We start from the raw sequence: 10,855 nt of genomic DNA on the forward strand, positions 1-10,855 counted from the left end.
AACCCAAGTCCTCCTGAATCCAGAACCAGTGCTTTTTCTACTGCGCCACCTAGCTGCCCCCCATAGTAGATTTTTTGTTTTTTGGTGTTTTGTTTGTTTGTTTTTGGTGAGACAATTGGGGTTAAGTGACTTGCCCAGGGTCACACAGCTAGTAAGTGTCAAGTGTCTGAGGCCGGATTTGAACTCAGGTCCTCCTGCCTCCAGGACTGGTGCTCTATCCACTGCGCCACCTAGCTGCCTCCATAGTAGGTTTTTAATAAATGTTTATTCACTGACTGAAGCAGAGTGATTGCTGTGTGAGTGGCGAAAAAGAGATGCATGCAATGGATGTAGAGATAGATATTGCAAGATTTGGCAACTGATGGGACATGTGGGGATTACTGAAGGTGAGGAATTGAAGGTGAATGTTTAAAATGAATGAAAATGTATTTATTAAGCACTTACTATGTACCAAGCATTTCTCATGTCCACTTCTCAACTACTGACACAGTCTCCACCAAAGTACAGACCCTCATCACTTCACACCTGGACCATTGCAATAGCCTCCCTGGTGGGTCTGCCTGCCTCAAGTCTCTCCCCACTCCAGTCCATGCTGCTAAAGTGATCTTTCTAAAGAGTAGATCTGACCATACCAGCTCCCTTTGCCTCCGCCACTACTATTCAACAAATTCCAGTAGCTCCCTATTGCTTGTTGTTGTTATTAGGTTGCATCCAACTCTTCATGACCCCCATTTGGGGTTTACCTGAAAAAGATACTGGAGGGGTTTGCCATTTCCTTCTCCAGCTCATTTTACAGATGAGGAAACTGAGGCAAACAGGGTTAAGTGACTTGCCCAGGATTACACAGCTAGGAAGTGTCTGAATCCAACTCAGGAAGATGAATGTCCCTGATTCCAAGTCCAGTGCTTTATCCACTCTGCCACCTAGCTGCCAACTCTATTATTTCCAGGATCAGATTTAACATCCTTTGTTCCATCTTTCCCTTTCCTGTCTTCTTGCCCTTCCATAAACATACTCTTCTACCCAGTAATACTCCCATCTTCTAAGTGGGCATTTTCACTGGCTGTTTGCCATGCCTGTAATTTTCTCTGGCTCTGCTCCAGAATCTCCAAACTTTTTTTTTCTACCATGCCCCCTCACCAATACCATCCCTCCTTCCCCAACCCCCCAGGATTTCAGCTTCCAGTTTTATTCTTTTGTCTTCCCTCCCTACTTTAGAATGCAAATGCCAGGAGGACAGGAATTGCCTTTCTGTTCCTAGTGAATGCCTAATAAATGCTAGATGACGTAACTTTGAAGGGACTATTGCAATAGTCCAGGTTAGAGGTGATGGGTTCCTTATTTTGAAGGGGTTGGCCTAAGAGACTGCTGGGGTGTCTTGCAACTCTAAAGCTGTGATTCTGTGAAATTAAGGTTCAGAAAAGTGCCTAAGGTCACACAGCTAGTAAGTAAGTAAAGGTTGGAGGCAGACTTGGAATTGGAGTCTCTCTTTCAAGGCACAATTCATCTAAAGCAGAGCAATACCTGTCATGCCATGGGAGATGGCAGGGGTGGGGAAGGAAGAGGAATGCAGAATTTAGGTAAGACTATCCCTACGCTCATGGAGCTCAGTCTAGTAGAGGGGGTTATACTCTGAGAATTATACTCTGCATTATTGCATGATAAACATCAGAAATGGGCAAAGCATCCCATGGGGCTCAAAGGGCAAATCATCCCAGACTGGAAGAGAAGGTAGCCCCTGGGGTGAGAAGTGCCCTGGGGAATTTTTTTATGGTAGGGGATAGGGAAGAGGACTGTCTACAACAAACAATCTGATTACAAAATGTATTAGAAAATTCATGAGGCTGTGTGAGTTATACTGATCTATCAAAGATGATCTAAAATAATTAGTATCACCTTGTCATAAGAAATCATAAGAAGCATTTAAAACACTGAACTTCATAGGGCCAAAATGACTGTCGAAATCTGGATTACCAATGCACTCACTGGTGGTACAATCTGATGCCTCTTCTGGAGCCTCATCACTGCTTGCCAGGATGTCTGAAATAGCCCCCTCCTTAGTGTCCCTGCATCCAACCCTTCCCTGCTCCAATTCATTCTTCAAACAGCTTCTAAAATGATATTTCTTTTGTTTTGTTTTTGGTGGGGCAATGAGGGTTAAGTGACTTGCCCAGGGTCACACAGCTAGTAAGTGTCAAGTGTTTGAGGATGGATTTGAACTCAGATCCTCCTGAATCCAGGGCTGGTGCTTTAATCCACTGTGCCACCTAGCTGCCCCCTAAAATGATATTTCTAAAGGGTAAATCTGACCATGTCATTCCTTTTCTCCGCAATACTTTCAGGCAAATACAATGCCCTCTGTTTGGCATTGAAAGCTCTTCACAATTTGGTTACAACCTGTCTTTCTAGGCTGATTACACATTTTTTCACACACTAAAAGCCCCAGTCACACTTGCCCTTCCCCATACATGACATCACGGGACTGTCTCCCTTGCCTGGATTGTTGTCCTTCATTCCCGAAGAGGACCATGACATCGGGGAGATGTCATGACTTGCACTGAATTGGATTTAAGTGAGGGAGGGCAGTGCAAGGTCACCAACCTCTCTCCTCCAAAACGATCTGGGTTCAGTGGCAAGATATACATACATCAGGACAACAGGAGAATTCTTTCTCCCTTGAGCCCTAAATACACTTGCAGCCTCATTTCGAGGGCCACCTCCTATACCTTTCCTGATTCCCCTAATTGTTCGCCTACCCCAAGTCACTATTTACCTGTTCTGTAAATAGCCTGGATTTACTCATCTGTGAATACATTATAAAACATAGTAAAATATAAGCTTCATGAGAACAAGAACTGTCTCTCTTTTGTGAGAATATCTCCAGCACTTAGGACAGCGCCTGACACATAGCAGGCTCTCAATACACAGTATCGTTTAGGCACTCACACTACAAATATAAAAATACCACCCTTGGGGCAGCTAGGTGGTGCAGTGGATAGAGCACTGGCCCTGGAGTCAGGAGGAACTGAGTTCAAATCCGGCATCAGACACTTAACACTTACTAGCTGTGTGACCCTGGGCAAGTCACTTAACCCCAATTGCCTCACAAAACAGCAACAGCAAAAACAACACCCTTGCCTCATGGAACTTATAAATTAGAACACAGATGCAGATAGCTACAATGCAGGGTAGGTTATGATCAGGGTTAGGTAGAGATACAAAGAGCCCCAAGAAAAATTGAAGTGGGAGAAAATTTACAGCTGGGAGGCTCAGGGAGGGGGTGGTGCCTGAACTGAACCTTGAGGGGAAAGAAGGCTTTTGACAGGTTTGAGATGAAGAAGGAATGCATTCCAGGCTTGGGAGGGAGATTATACAGAGAGATTCACAGAGGCAGGTGATAGCAGATAGAATTCAGAGACTAGTTCCTGGTCCCGTCTGGCTAGAATATAATTGCATAAAGTTAGTTATGCAAACAAAATGCAAAGGTAGCAATATGCAATTCCAAGTAATGAAATAACTCCATCAAAGAAACCATATAAAAAGCAGTAAAAATGATGAGGCACTGCGGCATAATCGATAGAGGTCTGGCCTTGAGACCAAGAAGACCTGGGTTTCAAGACCCACCTTTAACACATGCAGATTGCGTGACCCTGGGCAAGTCAAAAAATGTCTCAGTGCTCTCAGAATTCTGTCTGTAAATTGCAGTGAGAAGAGGCAGGTCTGTATCAGTAGGAGGCATTTCCTCACCTTGCAACCCCCTATACCAATGAATTTATAGGTTCGGTCTCTATCCTAAAAGTGATAACTCTGATTAATATTTTTAAAAATTCACTGACTTGTGACCTATTGTTGATTGTGGCCTTGTGTTATCTTTCAATGAAGCAGCATTTTTAAAAAATTATATGGTAGACAGTTAGGTGATGCAATGAATGGATTGCTAGCCCTGGAGTCAGGAGGGCCTGAATTCAAATATGACTTCAGACACTTTCTAGCTGTGTGACCCTGGGCAAATCACTTAACTAAAATTGCTTCCCCTCCAAAAAAAATTCATATGCTTGGCTAGCTACATTAAGCAGATTAACTGAATAATTAATTATCCCCAAAATTATTATTTATGGTTGCCCTACCTACCAGGACTTACACAGGGTTTATTTGTTTTTTTAAATAATAAAGCATATTTAATCATACTGTTCTCACTTTAAAAAATGTTTATATTTTAATGAGAGCAAAAAGAATTTTGTGGCATTTATAAATAAAATATTTTAAGCTATTTCACTTTTAATCTCTCTTTAATGTCTATTTTTACGTGCATTTCATAACATAACATACTAGTACAGTGGTACATGCATATATATAATTTATAATTAATCAACATTTTTACTGAGAAGGAGGCACTGCCAAAATACTTAGGAGACTACTGGCCATTAGCACCGAGAGAGAATTTAAGTGACTAGCCCAAGGTCACACAGCTGATAGATGTCAGGCTTGTTCCAAGCCTATCTGCCTCTTAACAACTCCTCATATTGATCTGAAAACTGCCTCCTTGCAGATTATATGCTCTTCCCACCCCCAACTTTGAAGCAAGAGAAAATGACGAGATGTGTTTCCAAATCCAAATTTACTATTTCCAAGGTTTCAAAGATAGTGATAAAGATGTGACAGTGGCAAAATGAAGAGAGCCCTAGACTTGGATTCAGGAAGGACTAAATTCAAATCCTGCCTCAGACACTTAACTGGCAGTATGATCCTAGGCAAGTCATTTAACTTTTCTCATCCTCAGTTTTCTCAGGAGTAAAAGGGGTATGAAGATATTTCCCAGGGTTGTTGTAAGGATTAAATGAGGCAATAAATGTAAATTGCTTCGCAAACTTTAAAATGTTGTATAAATGCTAGCTGTTTTATGATGATATTGTGATGCCCCCCCCCCCCATTTTAGGCTCAGTGGCCTAACCTCACCCTTCTCAACCGACCTTGGGATTTTTTTTTCTGTGCTGTTTGTCATTTCCAGTTCTATGCCAGGTTCTTGGAACCCTGAATTGAAGCTGGATTCCAAGAGGGATATTGCAGCTAATCCAACAGGGAAGCCCTCAGAAATCAGGATGCCTGGGGCATGAACCCAAGGGAGGCTTTGAACTTGGAACATGGTGGGACTGTGCTACAGGAACTGAGTTAAAATGAACTTAATCCCTTTCCCTTTCAGTATGGGCAATGAGGGAATAAAATTAACTCTTTTGCAGATGATATGATGATATACTTATATACTTGGAAAATCTAGAGATTCAATTAAAAAACTGGTTGAAATAATTAATCATTTTAGCAAAGTAGCAAGATATAAAATAAATCCACATAAATCATCAACATTTCTATATATCACTAATAAAACCCTGCAAGAAGAGATAGTAAGAGATACTCCATTTAAAATAACTGTAGGGGCGGCTAGGTGGTGCAGTGGATAAAGCACCGGCCCTGCATTCAGGAGTACCTGAGTTCAAATCCGGCTTCAGATACTTAACACTTACCAGCTGTGTGACCCTGGGCGAGTCGCTTAACCCCCATTGCCCCGCAAAAAAAATAAAATAAAATAACTGTAGACAGTATAAAACACCTGGGAGTATACCTGCCAAGATAAACCCAAGAACTACATGACCATAATTATAAAACACTTTTTATACAAATAAAAATAAGATTTAATTGGAAAAATGTTTCTTGTTCATGGACAGAGTCAATATGATAAAAATGACAATTCTACCTAATGTATTTATTCAATGCCAATCCTATAATTTATTTATTCAAATTGCCATATATATATATTATTGAGCTAAATAATAATTACAAAATTCACTTCAAAGAACAAAAGGTCAAGAATGTCAAAGGAATTCATGAAAAATGTAAAGCAAGGAGGTTTAGCAGTACCAGTTCTTAAAATATATTATAAGGTGGTAATTATCAAAACTATCTGGTATTGGCTAAGAAATAGAAAGGTAGGGGCAGTTAGGTGGCACAGTGGATAAAGCACCAGCCCTGTATTCAGGAAGGCCTGAGTTCAAATGTGACCTCAAGACACTTGACACTTACTAGCTGTGTGACCCTGGGCAAGTCACTTAACCCTCATTGCCCTACAAAAAAAGAAAGAAATAGAAAGATAGGTCAGTGTAACAGAGTAGATATACAATGCATAGGAGTAAATTATTATAGTAACCTTGCATTTGACAAATGTAAAGACAAGCTTCTGTTATAAGAATACACTATTTGGTAAAAAAAATTGTAGGGAAACCTGGAAAACAGTCTGATGGAAATTGGGTATAGATCAAAATCTCAAGCCATTTAATAGGAGAAGGTCAAAATGGATACATGAACTAAATAAAAAGGGAGATATCATTAAAAAAATTAGAACATGGAACACACTACCTCTCAGACTTAGGGACAGGAAAAGAATTTATGAATAAACAAGAGATAGAGAGAATTGTGAGATTTAAAATGGATAATTTTGGTTGCATTAAATTAAAAAAGTTTTGTACAAATAAAACCTATGTAGCCAAGATTAGAAAGGAGAAAACTGCAAGGGTGGAGGGGGAATTTTATAGTTTCCTGGATAAAGGTGTTATATCTTAAATATATAGAAAACTTTGTCAAATTTATAAGAATATGAGTCATTCCCCAATTGATAAATGGTCAAAGGATACGAACAGGCAGTTTTTTGTGTTTTTTGTTTTGTTTTTTTGGGGGGGGAGGGCAATGAGGGTTAAGTGACTTGCCCAGGGACACACAGCTAGTAAGTATCAAGTGTCTGAGGTCGGATTTGAACTCAGGTCCTCCTGAATCCAGGGCCAGTGCTTTATCCACTTCGCCACATAGCTGCCCCCCCCCCAACAGGCAGTTTTTTGATGAAGAAATAAGAACTATTTATAATCATATGAAAAAATGCTCTAAATCATTATTTGTTAGAAAAAATGCAAATTAAAACAACTTTCAGATACCATTTTACACCTATTAGATTGGCTAAAATGACGGAAGGGGAAAACAACAAATGTAGGAGGGGATATGGAAAAAATTGAGACACTAATGCACTGTTAGTGGAATTGTGTGTGAACTGATCTAACCATTTTGGAGTAATCTGGAATTATGCCCAAAGAGTTATAAAACTGTATACCCTTTGGCCCAGCAATACCATTGTTAGGTCTGTTTCCCAAGGAGATCAGGGAAAAAGGAAAATAACCTATATGTTTTAAAATATTTATAGCAACTCTCTCTGTGGTGGTGACTAAACAAGTTGCAGCATATGATTATAAGGGAATGCTACTGTGCTATAAGACATGATAAACTGGTTGATACTGGGGGGAAATGGAAACACATGAAATAATGAAAAGTGAAATGAATGGGGGGGGCAGCTAGGTGGCACAGTGGTTAGAGCACCAGTCCTGGATTCAGGGGGAGCTGAGTTCAAATCCAACCTCAGACACTTGACACTTACTAGCTGTGTGACTTTGGGCAAGTCACTTAATCCTCATTGTCCCACAAAAAAAAAAAAAGAAAAGCGAAATGAACAGAACCAAGAGAATGTTGTATACAGTCACAATAGTACTGTTCAAAAAACTGTGAACAGCCAAGTTATTCTGAGGATTAGAAATAGTCAAATCAACCACAAAAGACCTATGAAGGAAGATGATATCGACTTCCAGAGAAAGAACTGATAACTAGAAGTGTGCATAGTATGATTTTACATAACTCATTAGCCCTGGTTTTTTTTTACTTAAATGCTTTAAAATTTTTTAATTTATTTTTCTTTTTTTTAAACATTTTTATTTAAAGTTTTGAGTTCTGAATTCTATCCCTCTCTCCATTCTTCCCTCCCTCCCTTCCTGAGACGGTGAGCAAGCAGATAAAGTTTACATATACTTATAAATCTGTGTCATATGGTGGCCTTCTCTAGTGCAGGGTAGGGAGGGAGGAAGGAAGGAAGACAGTTAAAATGTAACCCCCCCCAAAAGAATTAGATTAAATTTTTAAAAAACTAAAGGGCCTTTGAAGAAAGGATTAAAAATTAATTGTCAAATAAAATAATTTAATCCTAAAGAATTGGCGGGTTAAAAACCAAATAATACAAACAATAGAGCATTTCTTCAAAGAAAATTACAACAATGAGACAATATACTAAAACTTCTGGGGTAAGGCAAAGCAGTCCTTAGGGGAAAATTGATATTGTTAAAGAAATCAAAAAAAGGGAGAAAAGAGAGTAATGAATTGGATATGCAGCTTTTAAAAAAAAAAACACATATAAAAGTAACACATCAAAAACTTCCCAACTAATTCACAATGAAAAATATCATCCACATTCAGAGAAAGAACTGATGAAGTCTGAATGCAGATCAAAGCACACTATTTTTCACTTTATTTTTTTATGGGTTTTTTTCTATGTCTTCTTTCATAACAAGAAAATATGGAAATATGTTTGGCATGATTGCACATGTATAACCTATATCAAACTGCTTACTGTCTCAGGGAGGGGAGGAAGGGAGGAAGAGAGAGAATTTGGACCTCAAACTTTTAAAAAATGAATGTTAAAATTTTTCTTTATGTGTAATTGGGAAAAAATAAAATGTTATTTAAAAAAACCCTTCCAACTGAATACCAAAGCAGAAATTTTAATTTTGTTAAAGGAGATAACTATTTGGGAGAGGAATACTAAAATAAATTTTGGTGATATTAGAAAAAAAGATGTCAATAAAAATTTATTAAAAAATAAAACTGGGGGCGGCTAGGTGGCGTAGTGGATAAAGCAGCGGCCCTGGATTCAGGAGTACCTGAGTTCAAATCCGGCCTCAGACACTTGACACTTGGTAGCTGTGTGACCCTGGGCAAGTCACTTAACCCCCATTGCCCCGCAAAAACAAAACAAAACAAAACAAAACAAACCTGGGGCAGCTAGGTAGCTCAGTGGATAAAGCACCGGCCCTGGATTGAGGAGGACCTGAGTTCAAATCCGGCCTCAGACACTTAGCACTTGGTAGCTGTGTGACCCTGGGCAAGTCACTTAACCCCAATTGTCTCACACCAAAAAAAAAAAAGTTTTTAAATAAAACTAGGCACTGATTTTTATTTTTTTTAATTTTTTTTTTTTTAGTCAAGCCTCAGACACTAGACACTTACTAATTGTGTGATCCTGGATAAGTCATTTAACCCTCATTACCCTGCCCCCCCCCAACAAAAGGAAAACAGAGCTATCACAACTATCGCATCATAATCAAACTAGTGAAGCAAGGGGGAAAAAACAAATATATAAATGTATATATGCATATGCAAGTATGAATTGGGTAATAATTCATTAAACAAGGGAAAGAGAGGATCACAGAAGATGAAATGGACACTTTACAGAAAATTGAAAAGGTTTTACCCAAAGAAAATCAATGCAGTTCAAATTAGAAAGGCAGCAATTAGCTTGGGAAAAAAAAAACAAAAAAAAACATCTTTGCCACAAGTTTCTCTGATAAAGTTCTCATTTCCAAGATGTGTAAGGAACTGGTTCAAATTTATAAGGATGAGAGTCATTTCCTAATAAACAAATGGTCAAAGGATATGAATGGGCAGTTTTCAAAGGAAAATAAAGTCAAAGCTAATAATAGCCATATTTTTAAAAAATGCTCCAAATCACTAATGATTACAGAAATGTGAATTAAAGCAACTCTGAGCTTCTATATCATGCCCATCAGAACTGTAAAGATAACAAGGAAAGGAAAATGACAATTTTTGGAGGTGTTGTGGGAAGACACGTAAACTAATGCACTTTTTTTTAAACTAATGCACTCTTGATAGAGAGCTATCTATTGGTCACTAGACCAATTCTTTTTTTTTTTTTTGTAGGGCAATGAGGATTAAGTGACTTGCCCAGGGTCACACAGTTAGTAAGTGTCAAGTGACTAAAGTCAAATTTGAACTCAGGTCCTCCTGAATCCAGGGCCAGTGCTTTATCCACTGAGCCACCTAGCTGCCCCCTAGACCAATTCTTGAAAGCAATTTAGAAGTATGGTATACCTAAAATGTCACTAAACTCTGTGTACCTTTTGACCCAGAAATATCATTACTATGCATATCCTTAATAAAAATCAAAGAGGAAAAAGGACTTATAGGTACAAAAATATTTATTTTAGTTTTTTGTAGAAAAATTAGGAGGTTCTCATCAGTTGGGAAATGGCTGAATGTGGTACATGAAAAATAATAGAATACTATTGCACTGTAAGAAATGAAAGAGTGGCAGCTAGGTGGCACAGTAGATAAAGCACCAGCCCTGGATTCAGGAGAACCTGAGTTCAAGTTGGGCCTCAGACACTTGACACTTACTAGTTGTGTGACCTTGGACAAGTTACTTAACCCTCATTGCCCCCCCCCTCCAAAAAAAAGAAAAGAAATGAAATGAAAGGAATAGTTGCAAGGAAACAAGGAAAAAATTGAATGAACAAATATAGAGTAAAAAGATCAGAACCAGGAAAACAATTTCTACAGCATTATAAAAATGAACAACATTGAAAGACAATAACTTTGATCAATGTGATCATCAGCCACAATTCCAGAGGACCATAGCTGAACCATGCCACCCACCTCCTGAAAGAGAGGTGATAGATTCCAGATGCAGAATGAAATATACTTTTTTTGAACATGGTCAATGTGGAAATCTGTTTTGCTTGACTATGCATATTTGTTTCAAGGGTTCCTCCTGCCAATGGGTGAAAAAAATATAGGAAAGAAAATAAATGTCTATTAATTGAAAAAAATTAAAAACAATTTAAAATGAGTTGCTCTTCCTTCCAGAAAAAGAAAAAGAAAAACAAACAGTATATAACAAAGATTAATGGTTTCATCT

The sequence above is a fragment of the Dromiciops gliroides genome, chromosome 1 (genome assembly GCF_019393635.1).
Source record: "Dromiciops gliroides isolate mDroGli1 chromosome 1, mDroGli1.pri, whole genome shotgun sequence".
Taxonomy (NCBI): domain Eukaryota; kingdom Metazoa; phylum Chordata; class Mammalia; order Microbiotheria; family Microbiotheriidae; genus Dromiciops; species Dromiciops gliroides.